Source organism: Ambystoma mexicanum, chromosome 1p (genome assembly GCF_040938575.1).
Source record: "Ambystoma mexicanum isolate Mex_15411 chromosome 1p, UKY_AmexF1_1, whole genome shotgun sequence".
Classification (NCBI taxonomy): Eukaryota; Metazoa; Chordata; class Amphibia; order Caudata; family Ambystomatidae; genus Ambystoma; species Ambystoma mexicanum.
In genome coordinates, this window is record NC_090921.1 from 439,276,740 (window position 1) to 439,294,903 (window position 18,164).

Genomic DNA, 18,164 nt, shown 5'->3' on the forward strand with positions numbered 1-18,164 from the left:
TCACCGGTACCATTACCGGTGACCGTTTACCCTTACTGCCTTGCGTGTAATGAGGCCCAATGAATGTTCAGGGTCGCCCTTATCCATTACTCCACCGTGAGGATGCACCGCCAAAGATTCCAAGAACTTTACTCTACTGAGGTGTTTATGCTGAGGAAGAGTTTACAAATGTTACTTGTGATTTTGTCATATTTTTATGGCATTCCAGCCCAAGGGATTAGAGGTACATCGGCTGCAGCAGGTAACTTGCCTTATTTCCATTTTGCCACTTGCTATATTTCCCCCTGATAACACCAGAGGTGTAACCATGAGAAGGGGGTTGAATTTTTTTTTTTCATTTAAATTTTTTATAAGAAATGCCTGTACGAATGTTGTAATGTTGAGTTTATATAAAAGACCAGTCTCGGCTCTTCTCATAAAGGGACAGCAGGCAATTTGTGAGAGAAACCAGATATTAGTATTGAAACCAAAATTCCTTATTCCAAACTTCTCTCACTTGTGTCCAGTTGGCAGACAGTTAAGTTCTTATCACTTCCTCTAAACAACTGTTTTCGGACGTAGACAATTAGCCATAACAATTACTTCTAGTGTGCTCAACTGTGGAACACACTGCCTTCTCCAAATCTTGGACAGCAGAGATCGGAAAGCACTCTTTCAACGAACATAACATAGAAGCTGACAGGCTTGAATTAATAGAGAGAAGCAATAATGTTCTAATCCCTGCAACCTTAAAAACGTCCTCATAATGTTATGGGGACAGAGTGGAGGTCAAGGGGCATAGTTTGGGCATCAAAGACAGAGTTTATTAAAGAAGCAGAATCTGGTGAATGTTGCATAGTCTGACAGAGGTGGAGTAAAGTTGGGGGGCGCATACACTTATTTGGGCCTAGGGCAGCAGAAAGTGTAAGTACACCACTGTATGCAACTCCCTCATTAACTACTTCAACAGCAAAATACACATCAGAACAACCCTTCCCTCGGCTCTCCTACTCCCAAACATTTCAACACATGGGATATGCCATCAACACCGACACCCCCATCATCCTCACAGCCAAAACAAAACCTCCACACTTCCTGGATGCTGCAAGCCCACCTCAAGCTGCATCCAATTGCATCACCACCCTAGCTCACCACTGACTCAACATCATCAACTCCTGTCTCTCATATGATACTGCCCACCCTGCACTCAAAACTGGACAAATCTTGCAACTTGCTTTTGCTCTGTGCAGCATTCAAAAGTGCTTATAATGTGTTTTTCATTTGTTTGGTTTCTTGTGACTGTGTGAGCCTTCAAAATTGCTAATATCAACTTTCAGTTAGTTCGATTTCCTAAGGTATGGGTCACCAAGTTCAGTTGCCTGACCATAGTGAAACTCATTAGATGGACATGCCTGGCTAGCCCATTGGTACTACTCCATAGCCCTCTTCTTCGTCTCAGTACCATAGTGGTGTTTGGAGCTATCTAAATTAATGGAAGTGTGCATAACTTTGTGTTAATTCTTCCTTGTCTTGGAACTTGACTGATATGTGTTTATATCACCCAAATGAGGATGCATCCTCCTAGTTAGGCTCTTCCTCGTCCCAGTGTTAAGGTGGGGGAAATTTTGGAGGGAAGAAAAGGAAAAGTGCTGACAGTATCATACAAAGACTTGAGGGATAGAGGCTGCATTCTGAAATGGGTTTGGGGATACCATGTCTCACCTAACGGTGTCCTCTCCCCACTCCGCAAGTTCTCTACACACAGGTGATCCTCCCTCGCATAACCACCCCCAGGGGCAGCATCCAAATGCGATGACCTTTCCCTGGCCACCTGAGAGGAGGATCCTGTGGAAAAAGAAGTGAGGATACCTGCAGGGTACTCACAATGCACAATGTTTTAGACCCTTCATCAGTCTCCTCTTTGAGACAAGGGAATTTAACTCATTACGTCCCATTATGCCATGCAAAGGGATCCCAGACCTACACAACAAAACGGCACTTATTTACGCAATGGTTTAGACCCTTCCTCTGTCCTCTTGTCTAGGGACAAGGGAATTTCCCTTCCCAATCCCTTTTGCCAGGTGGAGGGATCCCAGGTACTTTGTATCCTGGACCTCTACTCTACCTGCAGCAATGCCTTTACCCCGCAATGGAGGAGATCCTGTTCCCTCTCTCTTCTCTTTTGTCTCACACTATACTACCATGATGTCACCTTTCCTCTCGATGGAGGTGATCCCTCAGGCCACCTCTATATTAAAAAACAATTTACATCCCTACGTGGTCTTTTACAATCCACACGCCCCTAATCAACTCACTCTATACGCACTCTCCCTTCGTTGTTTTCTCCCACAAAGGTGTGCTTGCATCTATGCATTCTCCCGAGGGCCTTTGATGTGGGGTCCCCATCAATTGCCTGCACAACTGGGCTAAGTGCCCTGATCCAAGGAACAGGCAGGCCTTCTGGCAATATGTCATGCACAGGGGACTGGTCACTGAAGACAGGTGCCGCAACACAGGGTACGTGGCTGGGACACGCCCAACCTCACAGAGAGTCTGAGATCATGTCGCGGTCACCGATATTTGTAGATGAACCCAAAACCCATACGATAAAAATAATACAAAATACCAAAATACCAAATAACCAATGCACCACTATGCAAGGAAACAAAAGGTTTATTTATATGCAAAGGTCTCAGATGGTCCGTAGATCCGTACTGACATGGAGCTCATCTCACACTAAGAAGTTACAGGTTATTTAGTGGAAAACCGCACATTTCAATAAATAGGTTACAAACTCATCCCACCACCCTCCTTGGCTACCACCTCTATGACATGCTAATACCGCATATAGTCCCTGGGCAAATTGGCCACACCTTATCTAAGCCCATTCCCCTAAGCACATGACCCAATACAGCATCACTATTGAATCGTAATACTTGATTGGTTAGCAGGTACATTTTTACACTAATAAGTCTTGATCGTCACATGCTGTGCACCCCTTTACCCACGACCCAAGCACGTTCAAAGTAGGAATGGCGAGGCCAACTCTGCTTTGATAAGACAATAGGTCTTCGTATTATGGCAGATGCCGCAGCACAAACAGGTTGCACTCTCGACCTTGTACAAAACGTACTGCCACGCCTCTTCTCCTCCTATTCCAAATCGCGGTACTTTCCAGACACAGCTCCCACTTATCTCCTTTAACCCCAGGTGCCCAGTAATTTAGTGACCAGGACAAAACTCTTGAGTGGGATTTTCAGGGATTTATTTGCTTTGGTTATGCATCTAGTAGTAATTCATATAGGATGACCGCTCCTTGGATTGGGGAAGTAGTGCTCTAAATCATCACCTGGCCTACATCACAACCTCATGCCCAGTTCTCTTGAATTTGCCCATCACAGGGCACTTCCTTACCTTTCCACCACACAACTCACATTCCATTCTCAGTAACTTTGAGCTTTGCAGCTGGATATAATTAGTGTCTATCTGCGTAACACGGGTTCTCTGACCTTAGAATCTCTCTTGGGGGATGGAAAAGGAATATATCTTGGGACTGAGCTAAACAGAGCTGCAATTCCACATCAGGACCTTCATTTGGCTCATCGTGTGCTGGGACTTGAAATCCAATATGGCGGCACTCTTGCCATGTCGACACGCTGACCTCGCTTTTACTGCCTTACCTTTCTGACCCCATCTTCGCTCTATGCCTACCACAGCTCCCTTCTAGCACCTTACTGAAAACATGCCATGTTATATTATTTCTAAACACAAAATTCAGGGCAGCTGTAACTTTTTTTTCCTATCAGAATGCCCTTTCACAAAAATGGTTCAGGCACATCAAGATGTACTTAAATTAGAAGACATTTGGAACAATTCAGAGGCTGTGAATAGTAGTAGTAGACAACTTGCTGTTGAAGCACAAGTGTGGGACTAATATGTATCCAAGTGCATCTATGGGGTTCAATTATCTATATATCAAACAAAGATTTTCTTAGGAAGATTATTTACAGCTTATTTTAAATCCATTCCAGCGAATCTTGTACCTAGAAATATGATTAGGAATTCTACCAATAGCTGTGGTTAAGGCTTGATGGAATAAAAATAATTCAGATGTATGCCCCCTTTGGGTCTCATTATGAGTTGGGCAGTATGCAGTAAAAGTAGTGGTAACAGAATTTCAGCTACTTTAAGTGCACCACCAAATTAGGGGTAATTGGAATTGGTCACTAATTCCGCCTGTGGAATTAGTGCTAGCAGAATTAGCATCAACATCTGGCAGTAATTGTGCTGGTGCAAATTCCACTGGCGGAATTACCACAAGAAGCAAAATGGTATTTCTGCCGCTTTACAGGTTGAAATAACACCAACATATCATCGACAATGAGCAGTAATTCTGCCAAAAACACAAAACAGTTACCTCCACCTAAAAGGTGGAGGTGAATGTATACGGGTGATGGAAATCAAGTCACAGGTTCACCCAACCTCTGAGAAAAAGTATGTCGCTAAAGCGTGTGTCAATGCAACATTGGTGGGGTTTGGGGGGGTAGCTCTGGGGCAATGCGTTTGTCTTGGAAACAAGGCAACATAGCACAAAACACTGATCTGAATCCTGATCCCATGCTTAGAAACCAATCTCTGGTATTAAGCGCATTATAGTTGAATAATAATGCATTTTCTTGCCACAGCACCTGCCAGGACACTGTGGTCATGCTGCATGCCATGTTCCTGCCCACTTTTTCAGTTGTGCTCCAGCAGGTGCTGGAGGAATTCCTGTGTTGTGCCTACCGCCACATCTCACTGCCACCACCCTGGCACAGATGAATGCCACAAAGGCATGTTTCTACGAAGCAGCCCACATGCCAAATATAATTGAGGGCAGTGATGATGGTGGTAATTCTGCCAGATGGAATTACCATTGCTGCCGTGAATTACCACCTCATTATCATGTGATAGGAGCACGCACACACCATCAGCATAAACAGTAATTCCATCAAGTGAATTACCGCTGTAAATTGATTTCGAACGGTAATTCTGCCTGGTTTCTGCCAACTCAGCTCTATTACCACTGGGTGGAAATATCATCATCGGCGGAATGGTAAGCCTGGCAGCAGCTATCTTTAGACATCCAATCTATCCTGGATCTCCCATTTCCCCATGCCATTCAAAGACAACAGTCATGTGGAACATCACAGGAAAGGGCGATAGGCAAGGTGGTGGTGATGAGGCTGCAAAACCAGAAATACAGTGAGGGGGAACTGCAAGTCCTGATAGATGAGGTGGTTTCTCATTCAGATTAGCAGCATGGCTCCAGACAGCATGGAACACTGGCCAAAGGAAAGAAGCCATCTGGGCCAGCATCTGGGACAAGGTTGTGGCACAGGCATTGTCAAACGGGACAGTGAGGACTGCTGCAAAAGATGGAACGACCTCCAGGCCAGGGCCTGCAACCTCATTGCCAACCACAGACGTGAGACTTGTGGGGCAAAGGGTGGGAAGGGTTGTTGAGGGTTGGGGAGGTGGGTGGGAAGGGCTGTCGTAGATTGGAGAGGTGGGTGGGAAGGGCTGTTGGGGATGGATTCTCACCACAGCTGTAAATAAAAATCTTGTGCACTTGAAGAAATGCAGGCCAACGGTCCACTCAATGCAGAGCCTTGCCCTGACATGCGTCTCATTGTAGTTCTCCTCCTGTGGCATGCACGGATTGTGCACAGGTGTCATCAGCCATGGCAGATGGGGTAATCATAATCACCTGCAAGAGCATAGGACTCAGATGTCAGTCACAGTGCTTTGAGGATTTGTGATATGTTATATGTCTTGTTGATGGACACAAACTTGATGCAGTTATGGTGCATTATTACAACAGGGTTTTCATTCCCAGTAATTCAATCTACTGTCATATACTCTGGGGGTACATGTGCATTGTCACTGTGCACACAGCTCACACACAAGTTGTGCCAGACATGACCTGCAATAGGATTTCAATTGTGCATGTTGTCTGTGTTGGGCCTGTGCTGTGCTCTGCTGTCAAGTAGTGTCCAGCTGGGTGACTGGTTGTTCTTGTGCATGTTTGTGACTTCTGTATTCCTGTCCCAATGGATTCACATACATGGGGTGCAGTGTACAGGCCATCAAAGTCTGGCAGCGTTGCATTGTCATTGTGCAGTGCTGAACTGTTGCATTGGCTGTGTAGGTATATGTGCCCTATCCATTGTGGTTTCTTAATCCTATCTGCATGAGTTACATGTTAGGGCAATATGCATTGCTGTCATACTACTTCATAGTCCTCTGGGCCTGGATCTGTGGCTTGGTGGGTTTCATGAGCAGTGTGAGAGGACAGATTCTATATCTAAGGGTCCTGGACAGGGCATGTATTGATCAGTAGTAGTCATTTTCCACACCCCTTCACATGGCATAGAATTGGTGGTGTCAGATTGTATTGTGTGATAGCACCAATTGTAATCATGCAGCATCCATGTCAGTTGCCCTCTGTGGCTTTCCATGTACACAGGAATGGAGCTATTATGTAGGGCCATGGCGTCGTGGGTGGATCCAGGAAAGTGTGTGTAGCAGTGTGTTATTGTCTGATCAGCGTCCCATGTAGCCTGCACATTCATGTAGTAGAACTGCTTCCTTTTGCGGTATGCCTCTTCAGATGCCTGGGGGGCATCCAACACCACAAGGAGGCAGTCAAGCGCGACAATTACATTTGGCATTTGGGCTGCTTCATAGAAACATGCCTTTGTGGCATTCATCTGTGCCAGGGTGGTGGGAAGGGAGATGTGCTGGGGTGCATGACACAGGACTGCCTCCAGCTCCTGGCCTAGCAGAACTGAAAAAGTGGGCTGCAGCCAGCCTGCGTTGTGCTGGAAGGTGCCACTGGCAAGAAACAGTTGCACCCACACAAGTTTTAGCAGTGGAGGTTTGGCAGTCCTGATATTGATCCTGCACTGGGTGTTTTTATGGATCATGGACAGTACCCCTGCAGTGGTCTCCCTGTTCAGCCGGTACAGGGTAATGAGCTGGACATCAGATAATGCCCAGGGTGAAGGCGTGACTCTGGGAATCAACACTCACCTTGTAGGGTTTCTCCTCCTCCACCGACCTGTGCCATGTGCCCTGGGCTGCTGTTCCTGCCTCTGCAGCTCACAGTGGAGCATAAGGTGCTGCATGTCCCAGTTAGCGACAGCTAGTGGCAGCATGGCATTGGAAAGTGTATTTCAGTCAGGTGTGAGCCTTATGTACTCTTTCCGAGGGGACTGGTTACATCTGTGCCTTGATTTCCATTTTATGTGCCATTTCATTTCAATACATTGCATCTTGGCCTTCTGTCCATGTATAAGTATATTTCTTTAATCTGACAGATGAATGGACATGACTCTTCATTCAGAATTATCCACACATGGATTTCTGTTTAACATGTGAATCTGGTGTCCCCTTTAAAGCAAGGTAATCCTTTCCATTTCAATAATATCAGTTTGTATGTTGGAAAGTAAGTGTTTTATTTATTGCAAATGAAATATGTTGCTTGGCTTTGCTTTTAGATGTAAGCCACAGTTGATGCTTTTTATTTCCCAAATACACAACATTTTCATGCATGGGTGTTTTATGTATTATGCTGCTGTTTGTCATTCTCAGCCATATTGTGGCTTTTCCCATTATGCATGAAGTTAGCATGTCTTTTGGAATCCATTGGGCACATTCAGCAGTATTAAACTTCTAAAACACACTTTCCTTCACCCGGGTGTCTTTCCATTTTGGCATGGTTCAGTGAGGCCCACTTTTTGCATTCACTAGATATTATACCATATGTTTAGGAAGGTCTGCAAATTCCAATGAGTCTCTTCCATCAGCCAGCTTAAATCTTGCATTGGAGGCCTAGCCAGGGATATCGCTTGCTACCCCTGTGGTACCCCTAGCTACCCGTAAAAAAAAAAAAAGAATGAAAAAAAACGGGGGTTTCACAAGTGTAACACTTTAGCAGTGACCCTAAATAAGAAAGAATCAGAATAACAAATAACGTGTCTTTCTAGAATTCTATACAATAATTGCAAGATTCTTTAAAGGTTTATGTCAGGCACACTACAGGGAGCGAGTCACTGATTTAGTCTGTTCTAAAACACCTCAAATTGACAATCCAGACAAAAACTTCCAAAAAGCATTTACAGTAGAATAAGCATCTATTTCAGATTATCAGCCTCACCACGGGTTGGCAGGTAACCCTTAAATGCAGCGGAAATGGTATTAGTGCCACCAATATCGCACTGCCGGATCACAACTTCAAATCCCGATGGCGCTATTACAGACAACTGTAATACAGCCAGCTGTAACACCGCTGGCTGTAATAGCACCGGCAAACGAACACGCTATTACAGAGCCATCACAAGCTCAGCGTTGGTGCTGTTAGCGCCAAAAAACAGGCAGTAATACTGCCATAAATATCCCTGGCCAAATGCTGGAGGTAAAAACACACATGAGACAGCAATAAGGGCCGAGGTTAAAACAATGCACTCAAGAGGCCTGCAAAAGACCCACCCATGCACAACACACCCTTCCCAACACCATGTTTTCTCTAGGAGCGGGGAACCCCGATGTGGAAATGTACTTGCTGCGCCTGGAGCTACATAGGCCTGCCAATCAGCCCAGGCCCCTGGGAGCACAAGGGGTGTCAGGGATGAGGGAAAGGAGGAGGAGGAGACCAGCACCAGTAAGGCGGCCAGCAATCCCCCGGGTCATGCCAACACACTGGACCCTGACTGATGGGCAGTTACCGAGTACAGGCTGGACAGGGCAACCATCACCCAGTTGCTGGACACAATCCAGGATGACATGGGCAGCCGTATAGCCATCAGCACCGCTGTGCCCCCACCTGTGAAGCTTGTGTCCTTCTTACAGTACCTCGGGACCGGCAGCTTCCAACACACTGTTGCCATAATGCATGGAATGGCCCAGTCCACCTTCAGTGCCGTGCTGTGACATGTGCTGGATGCACTGCTGCTCCATGTCAATGAGCACATTGCATTGCCAGACACACAGGCACAGGTCAACCAGATCAAGGCACAGTTCCATGCCATTGCCCAAGTTCCAAATATCATAGCAGCCCTAGACTGCACACAGGTTGCACTAGTAGCACCAAGGGAACATAGGCAGCCTACTGGAGCTGTAAGAGGTACCATTCCCTGAACTTGAACTTGCAGATGAGCTGTAGCCCCGACCTGACTTTCAGCCACTGATGCGCCTGCTACCCAGGATGCACCTATGACTCCATGGTACCGCGCAACAGTACCCTGCCAGCCTCCATGGTGTGGTACTGAGGTCAAAATACATGGATGTTGAGTGAGTACAAATCTTGAGTGAAATGCATGCCAATGTTCATTTTAAGGGGGGGCAGACACACAGGAATCCCTGCATGCCACCAGAAGACACAGCCAGCACTAGCACTGCACCATTTACATGCATGTGTGTTGCACGAGAACCCTTGCACATGTTCCACACATCAGAACACACATCTGAATACTACACGCTTGTGAAAGCAGTCACATATGGAAACCCAAATACCACAATGCATCTTGTGTGTGTCGCAGTGCTGCTCATCACCCTGACACACAAGAGATATCCCACCCAGGCCACCAGACAGTCATGCCAATACAGTTCTAATGTAGGCACATCCTGAAAACCACTTCACACGAGTAGTTGGAGTCACGACAATGACCATCCCTGAGATAGTGACCCGTGAATGGACATTCACTTGCCTGGCCAAATGTACATGATTGTGCCAAGTAGCAAACGCAACACTAGCCATAGGTACTGCCACAACGTATCAACTAAGAACAAGTCACGTGAACAGGCAGAAAAAAGGCTTTCCTCATCCTGAATTGGGGGACAGACCAGTGTGGCATTTAGACACAGGGGTGGTGCATGCAGTAATAGTTCATAAATGGAATGCTGCACCTTGCACAGCACACACCATGATGAAAGTAGCAATCTGAAAATGACCGTACTTGTACAGCATGAGTGTGACACACATAACCATTAACATGTTTATTGATACACTGCTGCATGAATACCTAGGCCCATGCATGTCCCAGAAAGTGAAGGATGTATGAAAACATTGCAGTGAGATAACATGTACCTTTTCTACACTTACATTACTGTGATGTTTATGTCATTGATGTCTGAGCCTTGTAAATCCACTGTACCTACCTATGCCTCATGTATGCGTTCGCTCCCCTGCAGGTGATTCTGGATACCTGCAGTACACATGGCTCATGACTCCTGTGCATCATCCACATACTCCAGGTGAGCTGGCATGTAAGATTGCCCATGGGCCTACATGCCGCTGTGTGGAAATGGCATTTGGATTGCTGAAGGCACGCTTCCGGTGCCTAGACCATATGGGAGGGGCATTGATGTACGCACCAGAGAAAGTAGGAAAATCGTACTCACCTGTGCCATGCTGCACAACATTTGCTGTCGCAGGCATGTGCGACTCCCCCCCAATGCTGGTGGCCAGCCACCTGGTGATGGGAGTGACGATGAGCATGTGCCCATAGCCAGAGCAAATGCACATAGGGATGGGGTGAGGGAGGGGAGGTTGGCCAGACAGGCCTTGATTGACAATTATTTTTGATCTGGTGTATGGGTACATGTAACACATATCACTTGTAAAATAAAGAGCACTTTCACACAATTATGAATATGCATGCATTGTATGCATTATGAACAGGATTTATTAATTGTGGAAAAACACCCCAGCACACAATCTCCCCTGCCCCCTGTGAACACCCCAGCATACAATCCCCCTTCTCCCCCTGTGAACACCACAGCACACAATCCCCCCTCCCCCAGTGAATACCCCAGCACACAATTCCCCCTACTCCCTGGGAACACCCCAAGACCGTGCCAGTGGGAACATGTGTCTGTGCCTCGTCACAAATATGCCATGTCCATCTATAATGGTTGTGGATGGTTCCCACATCCAGGTCTCTCTGGTGAGCAGCGTGGGAGATTGTGCAGGGAATGGTGCCTGGGCGAAGCCTCCAGGAATCCCTCTGTGGGTGTGGTGTAGGTAGATGGAATTGCACCTGCTTACTGCAGCTGCTGGCAGAGCAGATTGTTTGCCTCCCGCATCTGCTCAGCATGTGCAGGATGCCCCTCACACAGCTCACAAACCCTCTGTCCAAAACCTGTTAGGGCAGCTGTACAGCCCTCTACCACTCTTGTCACGCACCATGGTCTTGGCTGCATTACGTATGGCACGGCTTATTGCCTTGATGTGGTTGCTGTGTTCAGCCGCCATGGCCTCAATTTTATGCTGTCATTCCTCTATCACATCCAGCTGTCCCATTACAGCAGCTCCTGTGACTATGGTTCTGTCTTGTGTGCTGTGGATTGGACTGCCAGCTCTGCGTGGGGTGGCAGGGGGGCTGAAGGGGGACATTGCGGCTTCTCTGATGGGGCTGCCGCGGTTAGAGGGGCTGCCTTCAGGGGAACCGTAAGAAGGTGTGTCCACACTGGGCTGGGGTGTGCGGGCATGACGTACACACATAGGGAAATGGGGAGTGTGCTTCCACTGGCACCTGCTCTGGGATCCCTTCAGGCGTGCCCATCTCCTGAGTGGCACCCTGGCTGGGTGAGCACACCAGTGCACTGTGTCCTTCCTCAGTGCATGTGCGGCCCGCATCCATATTTGACCCACTGCTGGCTGCCTGCACATCCTGCAGACCCCAGGTGACTCCCAGGGTTTGAGGTGGGGACACCCTGTGGCCTTGTTTATGTTGAGCCGATTTGACTGGGCTCCGGTGGGGGGACGTGGGATGTGTCCTGCGCCTTGCCTTGTCTTGCCGGTCACTTTGCAGGGTGGTGGTTGTGGTGTGTCGGGGCATTTGGCTGGATGTGGATGCTGCTTCCGCATTAAAGGAGAGTTCCGGGACTTTTTTTTTATTGTCCCTACGGGTCGGCCATGTGTTTGTAAGCATAAATCGGTAGATCGTAGGAAACTTTCCTATGGACCTTACCCGACTTTTCGCCCCTTATCGCACTCGAAATCAGCCTCCATTTTGTGATAATCCTATCATTCCGCCGCATCGACCTGGCTCACCTGCCTTTGCGGCACTAAATCAAATCCCCCGCCCCTGAAACAGACTTTATCAAAACATTCATATTCCCCGCCTCTATCCGTGACGTGACTGTGCTGCGTAGGCAAACGCGCCCAGGCGTCTTCTACGCGACTCCACACAGACCCCGGAAATCAACACAGATCAGCTCACAATACAGCGCACCACAATTCGGAATATGAAACTGTACTTTGAAATCAAACCGCAAGATTGTAAATGTGGTAAAGTACATTTATTTGACATCAAATGTTTAGAGAATATTCAGCGATTTGCATTTTTATTTGCTCATGTTCCAAAAAGTTCGTATTGAGGAACGCGATGGTCCTTTGCTGTACACAGGGTCTTAGAGCATCTCACAATACAGCACCACAATTCGGAATGTGAAACCGTGGTTTAAAAGCAAACGGCAAGATTGTACATTTGGCAAAGTACGTTTATTGGACATCAAATGTTTAGAGAATATTCAGCGATTTGCATTTTTCTTTGCTCTCGATCCAAATTAGTTCGTCTTGAGGGAAGCGATGTTCGTGTGCAGTACACAGGGTGTTGGTTTACGATAAAAATAAGCTCTTCTGTCGCACTGATAATCGCATGGCTGTTCCAACAACGAGGCGCTAGGCCACCACAATGGTAGGTATGTTGCATCTAACCGTTAGTACCGCGTAAGGGCATACTTGTACTTGGCGATCGTCCCATAAAATGGTCAGGGTGGTAACGTTGTTCACGCGGAGAAGCAACTGGCGGCTGTAGAAGCCGTCCGCCGGTGTCTGGTACTCGTGACACAGACAGTAGTGAATGATGTACCTAAAAACATAAAAAATGAAATTAGTCTCACCATCAGATCCTTATTAAAATTATTCATTTCATAGCGAGGACAGCGCTACTGGGTGTACACAAGTGTTTAAAGGCGTGGCGAGGCATGGAGGGGGGGGGGAGTGCAGGTGGAGAGTGGAAGGGCCCAGGACTGAGGTCGCAGACAGTGGACCAGTTGTAGCAGGGGAGAGGGAGAGAGAAAGCAGAAGCAAAGAGGAAGGTTTTGAGGTGCTTCAGTAAAAGCAGATGTTTCTCCTCAAGATAGTGCGCGGTAGAAAACAATATGCCACATAGAACGAACAAGTACAACTGAACCCGTCTTTAAAGCCACTGTATAGTAATGAAATTGCGGTATAAACTCATCAAAAGTTACTTACATTATATTTGCATTTTCCATTGTGTCTCTGTGTAGGGCAGACCCGAAACACCACTCCTTCTTTGCCGACGTTACTTCTTCTAATGAACGTGGCTCATCGTTTCGTTTCTGAAATTTTATTCATTATCTTTTCTTAGTCTTTCAGGATGGTCCCGGCCTGTCAAGGTCAAATCACAATAGAACCTTATATTGGGTCGTGGGCCGTTCCGCCACCCGAGCAAAACATCAAAGCAGCTGACCTTCACTTTGAGCGAGCACACATTTCTAGTTAGCTGCAGTTAGTTTTAGGGACATCTTGTCTGCGTGCCTTTTTTTTTATTGTCCCTATGGGTCGGCCATGTTTTTGCAATACGGAAACATTCTATAATTTTTGTAAAAATGATTTATATTACTGTTTGGTTTAATTGCAATGGGCCTGCAACATGAGGAGACTCGAGAGAACAGACAATCAAATTACAATCATTTAAACCGTGATGTGTATTTCTCAATGAGCTCTGCTTTAGGTGGACATGGAACAGAGGCAATGTTGGGTGGCAATGCAGTTGTCCCCTGCATAGGTTCGTTCACCACTCCATGTATGTGCCTATCGAGGACATCTACGATAAGTCTCTCAATAAACTCATATTGCATATCCTCAAACACTGGTTTGATCACCCATTGTTTACTTCTTTTAGTGAAGGCCTTATTGTAGCGAAGCGTCCCTAAAGTTCCGGTCGTCCTACTTTGTTGACGGCCAACATTATGGTTATGTGCCAAGACCGCTAAAAGAGTCCGATTTATCATGCCTTCCATGCCAAAATGCAATCTTTTGGGCCTGTACTTGAGGCACATATTGTGGAACACCTCCAAATCTCCTGTGTGGCAGAATTCCGTGAGTCCCCTCAAAGCTTTTGTTATAGTTTTATCAAATACAATCTTTTCAATGGCTTTGTGAGTGGGTGATGAAGGAATCAACCACTTCTTCTTCCGTGCCTCCTCTGTGGACAAATGGCCATGTTCACATTTGTGGAAATGCTCATTTGTCGACCATCGATGTACGTTGCTACAGTGCAACATTACTGACCGCCATTTTTCCAGTAGAATTTCCAACGACCCTTCACATGTTTTTGAGCTCCACCAAAGATGGTTGCTGATTGACTTGGACCACTGTGAAATACCTTGCAATTCTTTTTTTTTACCTGCAGCAGACAATTTTTTATTGATTGATTTTGCAAGATGCCAAACGTCAAATTGGTGATTTATATTTTTGTACTGTTCTCTCATTGTCTTGGCAATTGAAACGTGTCTGTCCGTGGCTATCAGGTCGATCACCATTCCCCGCGATTGTAGTTCTTGCAATGATGCTACAAAGCCAACTTTCTCCATGGCCACTGAGGATGTACTTTGTGACACCTGCACGACCACCGAACTCACAATTTTCTTACTTTCCATGTCCTGAAAGTGGTAGGTGCAGTACTTGGCTGAAAATCCTGGGCTGTCGCACTGTCCATCACCGGCTAGCCTGAAGCGTTTGCCCGCGAATGTACTTTCCATTGACATTTTTTCCATTCTCCAAGCTTCGCTGATGGCTGGAAATAGATAATCGGTTTGGTATTTGTAGAACTGACTTTTCGCAATGAAATGGATTCCCACAAACTGAAAGAAATACTGTAACTTTTTAAAACTTGAACCACTAAAAAGTGCGGCCGCTGCACAAAGTAGATTGCCTGCTGGCAGTTGCCCCAGCATGGGTTGTGCAGACCATGCGAACGGATGATATTGTGTACAGGTGGCATGTATTTTAAGGTTAGTGCCTCGAATTGCACGAGTCACATTAATCAATGGCTCCCCACATACTTCCCCACCAACCGAATGCCCACATTTCATCATCATAATAATATCCATCAAACAGCTATCGAATACAATGAATTTGGCCTCTTTCCTTATACTTTCACTCTGCATCCCAGCTGGTTCGGCCTGTAACGTTGAGGACATGTCACTCGCATGAAAGGTACAATCTCTGATATCGTCTTCCGCTATGCTGAGTGATATTGATGGTGTTTCATTGTCGTCCACGTCATTCTCTTCCATTGCAACATCTGTTCCTTGTCCGGAGATGGGAGAAAAAAACAATGTCTTCAACTTTCGCGCGCTCTTATTTTTTGCGGGTGTGGATTCTGTGAATTGATCTCCGACTGCATCCAAACTACCAGGAGGACATTCACTATCAATGGCTGGTGGTGGTATAGCTCCGTTGTCAATCACTTCATATTCTTCCCATTGGCACGATGCATCTCCAGTCTCAAGTCCCTGCCAAAAGGTTTGACAAGCAACATCTCTCGTTCGCTTCACTGTCTGTGTAGATTTAGTTCTTACACCCACTCGCAACTAGAGGACAGATTAGAAAAGGGATGTTCAGTTTAAACACAACTTACAGTATTGAACTATTGACAGTGAAAGACAACATAATATAGTGAACAGGACACTAACCTTCTTTTGCTTTCTTTTCTTTGAAACTTTCTTGCCTCGAACTTCAACATCTGGACGCTGTTGCTCCGACTCGTGTGTGCATGTCTCCACTTCCTCTCGCGCTGCAACGACTATATTTTCATGATAAGCACATCCATCACTCACTGAGGCTCCATCGACTCCCTGAAACATAGAACTTTCATTAGTATGTATAATAATATTGAAAACACAAAATGTACTTGGGGACCAATACCCATACGTACATCTCAATAGCAAAACACGAATGAACGCATTGTGTAGAACATTCAAACGACAATAGTTCACGCATTGTTGATCTAGTTAGATTGAACTGTCAAGATCCATACCTCGGGCTCCGCATAGACTTCCATTGATGATATTATTGAAGATGACGCTTCAGCAACTCCCTGAAACACAGTAATTGCATTAGTATGCTTTTCTATTTTGTTAAAAAGAACATAAACTTTGAGCAGGCGTCAACGGCTCATCTAAATAGACCTGCACAAATGATCAGTTGTCTAAAATAAATAATGGATATGTAAATATGATTCGATTTGCTCGATCGTTGGAAGTGTCACCACCCAGAGATCTGCATCAACTACTAGGGGTGATGTTCTTGTAGAAGAAGCTCCGTCATCTCCCTGAAACATAGTACTTGCGTTAATAAAGAAGGAAGTATAGCGGATGTAATCACGTCATATGATTTCGCTTGATCGAACTGTCAGTATCCATACCTCGAAATGCATAAGAACATCAAGGGACGATGTAACTGCGGTGCACACTTCTGCAAGCTGTTGCGCCGACCCGTAACTGCATGCTCCCCCTTCTACTTGGACTAATGCTCCATCGACTCCCTGAAACATAGGACTTTCATTAGTAATGAACACAATATTGAAAAAAGAAGACAAATAGGAGGGCGACGACAGAAGGACATATCAATGGCTAAAAACGAAAGAAACGTACCTCGAGCATCTGAGTGACATCTACGGTTGTCGTCAATGCGTTGGACTCCTCAGCATCTCCCTGAAAGACAGTACTTGCATTATTTTGGATAACAATAATTATAACTGAAAACAAAGACTAGAGGACGAGTACAAGGGTGTACCATTAGGTAAAATAATTACACGATCAATTAAAACTATTGATTTACATGCCTAAAACAAGTCAGTGTCAGAATAGCTAAGTAAGATTACCCGATAGGCGCTTGAAGTGGCTGATGACTGCAATAACGACACGGATGGAGAATCTTCCGCCTTCATATTGAGTGGATACATAAATGGGGAAATTATTGTTAGCTACTGCTACACACTACCGCAAGGCCGAGAACTAGATCCGTAAACTTGACTCACCAGTGGAGGCATGTGGACGAATAGAGTGGGAATAGCGGTTGAGAGCAATTTTCGCCTCGCTCGCGGTGTTTTCTTCTTTATTAGCAATGATGTGGAGTACATGTCTGGGCTAAAGTGCCTGCTGCAGATGCGGTATCGATCACCCCTCTTGTCCGCAAAGACTTCTAGGACTCTACTTTCTAGCTCAGAGGCTGGATATCCGCAATATCGGACCCATCCTCTTATCTGATCTATTGTCTTAGGGAAAACATGCATTATAGTACCTTCAGATTTGTTATGGGTCTTCGAAGGGCAACCGCCAATGGAACAGGCAGGCATTATGGAAAGTTCTGAAAAGTAAAGATCAACAATTCTCTATGAATACCAATGTGTTAAAACAGTAAATGACACATAAAAGGTTCAATGCAAGGTCCGTTTTGGTTCTTGGAACTATACACGTTATTCACATGCGGATAAGTATTTCAATAACTTTCAAAAAATAGAAAAAGTAATTTGACTAAACTCAGAACATGTGACTAGTTCCTTGCATGTACTGTCGTGAACGAAAAGAAAACATGGATGCAATTTGATGACTACTAGCAAATAGATATAAATTAAAAAATTGGACGCAAAATGATTATGGTACATGGACTTACCTTGACGAACAAACAGTTAGATGCAGGGATCAGAGTAGTTTCTTGTCGTAGAACAGGGAGCAGTTCACAGGTTGCAAACTGACGAGTTTGCTCAAAGTGGTCACGGAAGTTCACAGAGACGAAGAGCAGATAACCAGCACCTTCACGGGTTGACTAGCAAAGCGCAAAGAAGTTCTCATTAGAAATATGAGGTGGGTTATAAAGAATTCGAACCAGGGGTGTGTTTGTGAATGAATGACGTGTATATGTCGTGGCATTATGTGGATTGCAGGGGGCCGTCCAGCGTGAGGGGGATGCTTGGCAGGAGACACGGGGTCTGGAGGTAGACATGGGAACAACAAACCCATGCTCTATAGACCACTTTGAAGTGTACATGGTCTTTGGCACCTCTTGGCCTTTATCGCTCCCTGACAGCTCCACTTGCCAGCAGCTC